This window comes from Mustelus asterias, chromosome 8, assembly GCF_964213995.1.
Source record: "Mustelus asterias chromosome 8, sMusAst1.hap1.1, whole genome shotgun sequence".
Taxonomy (NCBI): domain Eukaryota; kingdom Metazoa; phylum Chordata; class Chondrichthyes; order Carcharhiniformes; family Triakidae; genus Mustelus; species Mustelus asterias.
The window spans coordinates 123,082,892-123,094,645 of NC_135808.1; the positions used below are offsets into that span (position 1 = coordinate 123,082,892).

At 46.4% G+C, this 11,754-nt stretch overlaps 1 pseudogene; it reads right to left on the bottom strand.

Moving 5' to 3' along the window:
• Positions 1 to 4,083: 4,083 nt before the first annotated feature.
• Positions 4,084 to 4,202, bottom strand: LOC144497988 (5S ribosomal RNA; annotated as a pseudogene).
• Between the last annotated feature and the right edge of the window lie 7,552 nt (positions 4,203 to 11,754).

The following is an 11,754-nucleotide window of genomic DNA, read 5'->3' on the forward strand; positions in this document are numbered from 1 at the left end:
CCTCCAAGCCTGGGCCAATCATGATGCCCTAACTAAACTAAAACCTTCTGCCCTTACTTGGTCCATATCCCTCTATTCCCTCCCTGTACACGTACCCATCCAGATACCTTTTAAATGTTGCTAATGTGCCTGCTTCCTCTGGCTGCACGTTCCAGGCACCCATCATTTTCTGTGTTAAAAACCTCCCCCGCACATCTCCCTTAAACTTTCCCCTCTCACCTTGAACCTCTGCCCCTTTATAATTGATGCTTCCACCCTGGGAAAAAGCCTCTGACTATCCACCCTGTCTGTGCCTCTCATAATTTTGTAAACCTCTATCAGGTCTCCCCTCAGCCTCCATCTTTCCAGTGAAAACAATCCTTGTTTATTCGACCTCTCCTCACTGCCACACCCTCGAGACCCGGCAACATCCTGGTGAACCTTCTTTGCATTCTCTCCAAAGCTTCCATGTCCTTCTGATACTGTGGTGACCAGAGCTGCATGCATTACTCCAAGTGCGGCCTAAGCGAGGTTTTATATAGCAGCAACATGATTTCCCAACTCCTGTACTTAGTGTCCCAGCTGATGAAGGCAAGCATGCCATATGCTTTCTTAATCACCTTGGCCACCTGTGTTGCCACTTTTAGGTGACTGTGGACCTACACACCCAGATCCCTCTGTATGTTAATGTTCCTAAGGGTTCTGCCATTTACAGAATAATTCACACCTAAATTTGATCCAAAATGCATCACCTCACATTTGTCCAGATTAAACTCCATCTGCCATTTCTGTGTCGAAGTCTCCAATCTATCCATGTCCTGTTGTAAACTCTGACAATCCTCGGCACTATCAGCAACTCCATCAATCTCTGTGTCATCCACAAACTTACTAATCAGACCACCCACATTTTCCTCCAGATCATTTATATATACTACAAACAACAGAGGTCCCGGCACTGATCCCAGTGGAACACTAGCTACCGATCTCCATTCTGAAAAACCACCGCTGCCCTCTGTCTTCTCTAACTAAGCCAGTTCTGTATCCATCTGGCCGGCCCACCATGAATCTCATGTGATTTTAGTTTTTGTACCAGTCTGCCATGTGAGACCTTGGGGGTAGGGAAAAGGTGGCGGGGGAAAGGTAGTGTGGAAAAGGATATGGAACCTGGAGGGAGCAATGGGAGGAGGGAAAATAGGAGGGGCAAGAGGGAGGGCAATGGAGTGAGGGGGAGAGATGATAGGGAGGGGGTGTAGAGGGGTGAGGGGGTGTAGGGGAGGGGGTGGGGTGGGGGAGTGGATGGAATGTGCTGGGTGATTGAGGGAAATGGGGGGGTGGGTTTCACTCCATGCGAGCACATTGAGGAGTGTGTGGTGGAGGCACGGGATGCCTGATATTATTGTGAGGAGCTGAGGTGAGAGTTTGTCTGGAGTTTGCTGGCTTTGAGTGGAGAAAGGGGAGATCAGCAACTGGAGGACCAAGTGAATGAGCTGCCCCCACCCCCCCCCCCCCCACGCCCCCTCACACCCCTCCTCACCCCCCCAACACCGCTCCAAATCAGGGCAGTAACAATCCCCCCACAAGCTGGACAGTAACTGCCCCCCCCCCCTCTCCCACACACAGCTGGGCAGTGATTCCCCTCACCCGCTGGGCAGTAACATCCTCCCCCCCCCCCCCCCAGCTGGGCAGTAACTCCCCCCCCCGCCCCCCACTCCCCCCCAGCTGGGCAGTAACTCCCCCCCCCCCGCCCCCCACTCCCCCCCAGCTGGGCAGTAACTTCCCCCCCCCCCTGCCCCCCACTCCCCCCCAGCTGGGCAGTAACTCCCCCCCCCCCCCAGCTGGGCAGTAACTCCCCCCCCCCCCCCAGCTGGGCAGTAACTCCCCCCCCCCCCCCCCCCAGCTGGGCAGTAACTCCCCCCCCCGCCCCCCCAAGCTGGGCAGTAACACCCCCCTCCCCCTCAACAGCTGGGCAGTACCTCCCCCCCTTCCCAGTAACAGGCTATATTGAATGGGGAGAACCCCCTCCTCCCCATTTCATTTACATGACACACATTAACCGCAACACAGATATTGCCAGAGAATTGTCTTGTTCTCCAGTTTACAGGAGCCCACGTAGGGCGCTTTAATTGCCACATTTTCAACCGAACCTGGGTGATATAATGGGGAATGTCTTAGTCATTACCTTAATGAGCTCACACCTTCTCTTCCTCTGCCTACTCATTATCACGCCTCATGCTCCACTTTAAACGACAGCGACTTTTTTTTTGAAATAAATGGGAGGCTTGAAAGTTTAATATGGAAAAAGAAAAAGGATCAGGTTTGTACACCACAAAATTCGAGAGGGCATAAATTTACACGGAATAAGCAAGGCATTAAAGCAAGGGAGGAATTGTTTCGCCCGGGGATTGGGGTGGGTGAGAAAGGACGTCCCTTCATTATAGCTGGTTTGAACCCTCTGTGTCTTGACCCGCGTTTGGTGCCTCGGTGTCAGGAGATGAATTTTAAGGCGGTGGGTTGTGAACGCGTGTCTTGCACCGTTGATGGATTTTGAAAGCTATTGTAACAGGGTTAGCCTTCACGTTAAGTGAGAATTGGGATTTTTTTCTCTCTCTCTCTCTTCTGTGGCTGGGAGAGGGGCGTTTCTGTTAGACCCTTCAAAGAATCACCTCGGCACAATACATTGGCCCACCAGCCTGCTCCACTGGCGTTTGGCGGACAGCAACCGGGGACTGTTTTAATCCTCAAAGCCGAATGCAAAGCAACTTTGGACAGCGCGATTATGTACAGATAAATCAGCAATCTAAAAGTGTTTATCTAAAATACCTTGTGTTGTTTTCTCCCCCAGCGTTTATACTTAACTTACCTCGTTTAACTTATAACGGATTTATTTTAACATATAACTGATTTTATTTTGTATCTAATGTTTATAAATATACATCAACATTATGGAAACGTTTTATCCTGTTGTAATAACATTAGCCTTAAATATTCAATATGGAATATGCAATAATTAGAGGGCTTTTATTTTCCCCTCTTCGCTTTCTGAGCAGAAATTGTTTCATCTGAGTATTTGAAATGACCAACTTCAACGTATTTGATTTGATTTATTATTGTCACATGTACTAGTATATAGTGAAAAGTATTGTTTCTTGCTCGCTATACAGACAAAGCATACCGTTCATTGAAAAGGGAAGGGTGCAGAATGTAGTGTTACTGTCATAGCTAGGGTGTAGAGAAAGATCAACTTAATATAAGGTAGGTCCATTCAGAGGCAGCAGGGAAGAAGCTGTTCTTGAGTCAGTTGGTGTCCTCAGACTTCCGTATCTTTCTCCTGACCTGCAGGTTTGACACCAGAAAACATATTCTCCACTCCTTTTGCAAGACAAAATAAGAATTGATTTGGAATAAGTGTACCACATGTTATATTAGCAAATAAGTGATGACAATTTACACACAAAGAAAATTACAGCACAGGAACAGGCCCTTCGGCCCTCCAAGCCTGCACCGACCATGCTGCCTGACTGAACTAACACCCCCTACCCTTCCGGGGACCGTATCCCTCTATTCCCATTCTATTCATGTATTTGTGAAGACCCCCCAAACATACACATGAGGCGGGATTTTATGGCCTTGCTTGGGTGAGACTGGAAATTCCTGCCCGAGGTCAACGGAGATTTCCGTTGTCGGACCTTCGCCCGTTCCGGTTCTGGGCCAAGGTGGTTGAGTTCCAGCCATGGAGTCAGGTGCAATATTTTGCATTGATTTGGCTTGAGCCATTGGGTGTCAAAATCAAGTGTGTTGCTTCTAGAATCATAGAATCCCTACAGTACAGAAGGAGGCCATTCAGCCCATCCCGCCCAGGCCCTATTTCTGTAGCCCCACGCATTTCCCCTAGCTGATCCCCCTGACACTAGGCTCAATTTAGCATGGCCAATCCACCTAACTTGCACATCTTTGGAGTGTGGGAGGAAACCGGAGCACCTGGAGGAAACCCACACAGACACGGGGAGAATGTGCACAGATAGTGACCCGAGGCCAGAATTGAACCTGGGACCCTGCCGCTGTGAGGTAGCAGTGCTAACCACTGTGCCACCATACCGCCCGAAAAGCCTACTGCAGCTGGTATTCCAAGGCGGTCTCCCATCCAAGTACTAACCAGGCCTGAGTTTGCTTAGCTCCTGAGATCAGACGAGACCGGGCGTTTTCAGACTAGTATGGCCATAGAGTTGCCTTGAGTTCTCTCAAGTTGCCTCACTTTTCCCAGGAACAGTTTGATTCTTATCATCCCCTACCTGTATTCTCCATAAGGCTGCTTCCACTCCCGGAAGTAAATTCATTCTTGATGGCCAACAGCGAAGAAGTAACTTCAAAGGGGCCCAAGTGAATGAGATGCTATTGTTGTGGAAATAGTACCACTTGTGCCTCAGATGTTGGGATAACCCTCATTTTTCCCAGTGAAAGTTCTATTTAACAAAGTTTCCCTTTCTGGAACGTTGGTTTGTGAAGCAATTTGTCGGTTGGTTAGAAACCTGAATGCTTTCTTGCTCTCAAATATATTCATGTAACTAACAGGCTGGACCTTTCCTTGGGTTTTTAAATTAAATAATTTGTCAACCTCGGTGTACAATTAAAATGTGAAGAATTGTCTGGATCCACAACAGCCTCAACTGAGGACAAATGTCGCAGGATGAATATGACAACTGGAACTCAATTATTTCTATTAAATCAAGAGATGTGATTTTCTGTCTGACAGTTCTTTGTCTTCCTATCTGAATCAGCAGAGAAATTGACGACTTTTCTACATTTCTGAACCTAATTCGATGTATTGAAGGAGGGAGGAGGGGAGTTTTAACCACCACTTAGTCAATCGAATAATTTAAACCCCTATTAAACTCGATGTAGTCCACTGAAAGTGGGTCAAGGTGTTTAGGTTACCCCAGTGTTAGCATACACAATTAATTAGGATGAGCCTGCACCATTCATTACAAATTGGTGCTAAATTGGCAACCGACTCAGCGAATCCTTGCTGTGGAGGCAGACAGGAGAGAAGGAGGGGGGTGGGAAGAATCTCACTGACGCGATAGGGATGTTCTTGGGTGAGTCGTCAAGGTCCTTGCTGGGTTAAAGCTTTAGTCTGCTTACTGCCTGCATTGTGGACCATGAAATATAAGAACTAGGAGCAGGAGTAGGCAATTCAGCTTCTCCAGCCTGCTCCACCAATCAATATGATCTTCACCTTCCTGCCTGCTCCCATAACCTTTCAACACCTCGCTAATAAAAACCCCATCTAGTACCTCCTTAATTTTTTTAAATGTTCCTGCATCCACTGCATGCTGGGGTAGAGAATTCCACAGATAGCCTAGTGGTATTATCTACTAGACTATTAATCTCGAAACTTAGCTAATGTTCTGGGGGACCCAGGTTCGAATCCTGCCACGGCAGCTGTCAGAATTTGAATTCAATAAAAAATATCCGAAATTAAGAATCTACTGATGACCATGAAACAATTGTTGATTGTCGGAAAAACACATCTATCACTAATGTCCTTTTAGGGAAGGAAATCTGCCATCTCACCTGGTCTGGCTTATATGTGACTCCAGAGCCACAGCAATGTGGTTGACTCTCAGGTGCCCTCAGGCAACTAGGGATGGGCAATAAATGCTGATGTGGAGATGCCGGCGTTGGACTGGGGTAAACACAGTAAGAAGTTTAACAACACCAGGTTAAAGTCCAACAGGTTTATTTGGTAGCAAAAGCCACACAAGCTTTCGAGGCTCTGAGCCCCTTCTTCAGGTGAGTCAATGGCCAGCCAGCGACGCCCATGTCCTGTGAATGAATAAAAAGAATTCACCACCCTTTGACTAATTCCTAATTTGAGTAATTCTTCCTCATTTCTGTTTTAAATCTGCCCCCCTTAGCCGACAACTAATGCTTCTCATTCTAGAATGTCCAACAAGGGGAAACATTTTTCCTATGTCTTACCCTGTCAATCCCTTTTCGCATCTTGTATACCTCAACTAGATTTACCCTCACTCTTCTAAACTACATCCTGTATAGATAGGCCTAAATTGCTCAACTGACTGCACTGATTGTAACTCAAGTCTCTCACCCCGTTTACAACTGAAATTTTCATCTTGATGAGCTAAATACTTTACCCAAACATTTCATTGTTAAACATAAATAGGCTACACAGTGCACAGTGGTTAGCATTGCTGCCTCATAGCCCCAGAGACTCGGGTTTAATTCCCGGCTTGAGGCTTGGGTCACTGTCTGTGCAGAGTCTGCACGTTCTCCCCATGTCTGCGTGGGTTTCCTCCAGGTGCTCCGGTTTCCTCCCACAGCCTGAAAGACATGCTGGTTAGCTGCATTGGCCATGCTAAATTCTCCCTCAGTGTACCCAAACAGGTTCCAGAGTGTGGCGACTAGGGGATTTTCATAGTCACTTCATTGCAGTGTTAATGTAACCCTACTGTGACACTAATAAATAAACTTTAAAACTGAAAAAAAAACCAGACAGGAAGGCAAGTCCAATAAGTGCACTATTAAGAAGACAATAACACTGGAACATCTGTTTTCATAAATGGTGCTGGGGCTTCATCAGAACTTCTGTTCAATGCATTTAGAAACAACAAATTACTTTTTGGAATGAATGAAGGGTTTGACATATAAGGAGCGCTTGAGGATTCAGGGTCTATATTCACTGGAGTTTAGAAGGATGAGGGGGGAATCTCATTGAAACTTACAGGATACTGAGAGGCCTAGATAGAGTGGACGTGGAGAGGATGTTTCCACTAGTGGGAGAGACTAGAACTCAAGAGCACAACCTCAGAGTGAAGGGACACCCCATTAAAACTGAGATGAGGAGGAAATTCTTCAGCTGGAGGGTGGTGAATCTGTGGAACTCATTGACACAGAAGGCTGTGGAGGCCAGGTCATTGAGTATCTTTAAGACAGAGATAGATAGGTTCTTGATCAATAGGGGGTTCAAGGGTGCAGGGAGAAGGCAGGAGAATGGGGATGAGAATCATATCAGCCATGATTGAATGGTGGAGCAGACTCAATGGGCTGAAAGGCCTAATTCTGCTCCTATATCTTATGGTTTTATGGAATAGACTATTCTTCATTAGGCAATTGTAGAATATGAGTGGTAACTTCTAGAGGGCAGAACACCAAATAATTCAAATTTAAGATGTTGATATTCTGGTCAAGATTCCGAACATTCCTTCACTAATGACATTTTTAATATTACACCACAAGCTACAACATTGCATGGTTCCACATTGATTTAAGCAGACAGATGCTTTTTTACTGCAAACTCTCATCAAAGTAAAGTTGGGGAAAGCAGAGTGCTTTATGTGGCCTTAAGGGGCTGATGATGTAGTTAATGACTGTAAAATACCCATGTGTTAGTCAGCTCTTTTCAATCTTTAATCGTGCAGATTTACTGCACATCTTGCGTTAGTGAGCAGTATTTTGTTCCCTCCTTACAATATCACAAGATGTACACTATAATTGGAGCAAAGCTGAAATTGGTTTAACCTTTTTTGCAGAATGTGTAATACCATCAGGAGAAGGTAGCCTCTCAATGCTTTGTGTTCAGACTGCTTGCAGCTTAAGTACAAGTGGCAAAGTCTCGAATTCAAGAAAAGACCAGGTGGTTTGCCCCACCAGTGTTAGATTTCCAGCATCATCGAAGACTCAACTATCCCATTTTGTAAATTAGAAATTTCACATCAATAACAGATTACAGCATCCGTAATGCGGGCAAACATAATCAGGCAAAAAGAAAATGACATCCAGACAACAAGGGAAATATTCGGAGGAGAGGATGGGCGGGATATTCCGCCCTCACTTATCCCGAAATCGTATAATCCCGCCTGCGTTCAACGGACCTTCCCATTGTCTGCCCCTCGCCTGCTCCGATTCCCATGGCGGGCGGTGTGGTAAAATTCCGGCCGATGATTCAAAATTTGGTCAGAGAGTTCGGTTTTAATGAGAGGGGGTGGGGGGCAACAGAGACATTTAGGGAGGGGGTTCGACAGTTCAGAACCTGGATAACTTAAGGGACAACCGGTGAGATGAAGGAATGGCGATTCCATTAGAATCACCAGCCTAGTGGTTAGCAGTGCTGCCTCACAGCGCCAGGGACCCAGGTTCGATTCCCGACTTGGATCACTGTCTGTGTGGAGTCTGCACATTCTCCCCGTGTCTGCGTGGGTTTCCTCCGGGTGCTCCGGTTTCCTCCCACAGTCTGAAAGATGTGCTGGTTAGGTGCATTGGCCATGCTGAATTCTCCCTCAGTGTACCCGAACAGGTGTCGGAGTGTGGCGACTAGGGGATTTTCACATTAACTTCATTGCAGTGTTAATGTAAGCCTACTTGTGACACTAATAAATAAACTTTAAGAGACCAGAGTTGGAGGAACTCAGATTACAGGTTGTAGGGGAAGGGCTGTGTTGGGTTTCAAGGTCACAAAGGAATTTTGACAACGAGTATGAGAATGTTAAGTGGGAGGCATTATTGGACTGTGAGCCAATGTAGACCAATGGGAGAGCTGAACTAGGTGTGCATTAGGACATTAGTGGAAGAGGCTTGGATGAGGTTGAGTTGATGCAGAATGGAGAGTGAAAGTGAGCCAGGAGAGTATTGGAATAATCTACTCTAAATGTAACAAAAGCATGAATGTTGGTTTCAGATGGGGTAATATCATGGAGATGGAAGTATGTAGTGTTTATGATGGACCGGATATGTAGAATTAAAATTTCAGCTCAGGATTGAGTAGACCACTGAAGTTGTGAACAGTCCACTTCAATTTGTGACTGTGGATGGTGTTGTTGGAAAGGATAAATAATTTGAGAAGTCTGGGTTGGGTTTTGGGAAGGGGGTGGGGGGAGTGTGCGGCGCAGTGGTTGTAGATACATTCCAAAGTCAATGACTTTGGTCTTAATTTTTGGAAACAGTAGTTCATCCAGAGCTGCGTGTCAGACAGACAGCGTTCGGATATAGAAGAGTTGATTGATTTATTATTGTCACATGTACTGGGATACAGTGAAAAGTATTGTTTCTTGTGAGCTGTTCCAGACAAAAACATCTTGTTCATAGCGTACATAGGGGAGAAGGAAAGGATAGGGTGCAGAATATAATGTGGAGAGAACAGTTTTAAGAGCACAGAACGTGAGTTAAAAGATTGAATTTGAGGGTATGAGTGGCACGGTTGGTACTGCTGCCTCACAGCACCCGGGACCGGGGTTCAGTTCCCAGCTTGGGTGACTGTCTGTATGGAGTTTGCACATTCTCCTCGTGTCTGGGTGGGTTTCCTCTGGGTGCTCCAGTTTCCTCCCACACTCCAACTTGAGAGACGAGAGGGAATGCTAAATTGAGATGGAGATTGAAATTCGAGATGATAAGGGATTGCTCAGTGTAAAAAGCTGAGGAAGTAAATCAATGGTGAGGACATCTCAATGAGTACGTCATGTTGGGGTTGGGCAGTTTGAGTTGATTGGTCATGCTAAATTGCCCCTTAGGGTCAGGGGGACTAGCAGGGTACGCTGGCGACAGCTCATAAGAAAAGCCATGCCCCGGCGCCATATTGAAAAGATGCAAGAGAAGGATGACAAATGGGTGTTTGAGGTAGAGGGGATGATGACAGATTTGAAAGGTAGGGGGTTGAGGGATATCTGTTAACCATGTCCACTAGTATGAAGAAATTGGGTCATCAGCAGTTTATTGCGAATAGAGTCACAAAAACTGGATGTGAGTCTCATGGAGAAGATGGAAAACCTGGAATACAGTGAACAGTTTTGGTCCCTTTATTCTAAGGGAAGATACACTGGCATTGGAAGCAGTGTGGAGAAGGTTATGGTATGGAGTAATTTTCTTATCGGGAGAGGTTGAGTAGTTGGTGTCTGTATGTATTGGAATTTAGCAGAATGAGAGGCAACCTTATTGAGACATATAGGATTCTTAGGGGGCTGGACAGGATAGATGCTGAGAGGTTGTTTCCTGTTGTGGGAGAGTCTAGCCTCTTGAACTCGAGGAAGCAAAGACAGGGCCCTACCAGTGGGAGCAATTAGGAGTGGAGCCATAAGGGTTTTATTGTTCACAAGGGCATCAATGACAAAAGGAGAGGGATTGATTGTGCATTTCCACAACTGCAGGAATATGGTGGGTCAAAGGCTAGTCAGTTGGACTGTTGAAAGTGCAGTTGTAAGTGACTTTGAGGAGAGATTTTGCCAGAGGCAGACACAGAGGAGTAGGATTGGAAGGAAGTAAAGGATATTAGTGCTGAGGGAAGTGAGGCCATGTTTAGTGATGGCCTAGTCTGTGACTGAGACAAATAACTAGAGAGCTAGCAAGATGAAGTGGTGGCTGTGAATATGAGTAGGAGATTTGAAATGGAAGGGGAGGTTAAGGGGGGGGATAGGAAAGCATTGAAGTCGAGAGATGAGAGGGAATGCTAAGTTGAGATGGAGATAGAAATTCGAGATGATAAGGAATTGCTCAGTGTAAAAGCTCAGGAAGTAAATCAGTGGCGAGGACATCTCGATGAGTAGGTCATGTTGGGATTGGGCTGTAAGGTAAAGAATGATGCTTTTAAATGAGAGGTGGTAGGGGTGCGACAAGGTGAGTTGCCAGAGGGTCAATAGAATGTTCAAGTTAAGATTGGTGAGAAATGCCAGAACCCCATTGGAGCAGTGGGTGGGAAGTGTAGGTAGCCAGGAGCTGTCTTCACTCATTAGCTGAGTTCCTATCAAGGTGATAATATCAATGCAATCATCTATAATGGATTGCCAAGGTCTTGTTTGAATTGACGTTCTGGAGAGGGAAGTGAAGTACTAATTTCAATTCTCTTCCCGAACCTAGTGACACACTAAGGCAGACTTCTGTCTGCCTCCATAGCTAGTGCGGCACAGTGGCACACTGGTTAGCACTGTTGGCTCACAGCACCAGGGACCCAGGTTTGATTCCCGGCTTGGGTCACTGTCTGTGTGGAGTTTGCACATTCTCCGTGTGTCTGGGTGGGTTTCCTCCGGGTGCTCCGGTTTCCCCCCACAGTCCAAAGATGTATATAGACAGTAGCTATGTATAGCTACTGGGAAGGAAGAGTGAGGAGGTCCTAAAGAGTGAGTACAAAGAACTTGGAAGGAAGTTAAAAAGCAGGACCCCGAGGGTAGTAATCTCAGGATTGCTACCTGAGCCACATGCCAGTGAGGGCAGGAGTAGGATGCTTGGGCGGATGAACACGTGGCTGAGGAAGTGGTGCAGGGGGCAGGGTTTCCAATTCTTGGATCATTGGGACCTCTTCTGGGGCAGGTGGGACCTGTACAAGAGAGACGGGTTACACCTAAACTACAAGGGGACCAATATACTTGCAGGGAGATTTGCTAGTGTTATTGGGGAGTGTTTAAACTAGATTTGCAGGGGGATGGGAACCAGAGTGCCAGAGCAGATAGTGGAGCAGGGGTAAAAAGACAGGTTAGTTCAAGCAAAATCACAAATGGAAGGGTAGAGTGTGGTGGAATTAATCTTTTGAGGTGTGTCTATTTCAATGCCAAGAGTATTGTGGGGAAGGCAGATGAGCTGAAGGCGTGGATAGACACATGGAAATATGACATTATAGCCATTAGTGAAACTTGGCTACAGGAGGGGCAGGACTGGCAGCTCAATGTTCCAGGGTTCCAAAGTTTCAGGCGGGATAGAGGCAGAGGGATAAAAGGTGGGGGGGGGTGGCATTGTTGGTCAGGGAAAATGTTACAGCGGTACTCAGGCAGGATAGAT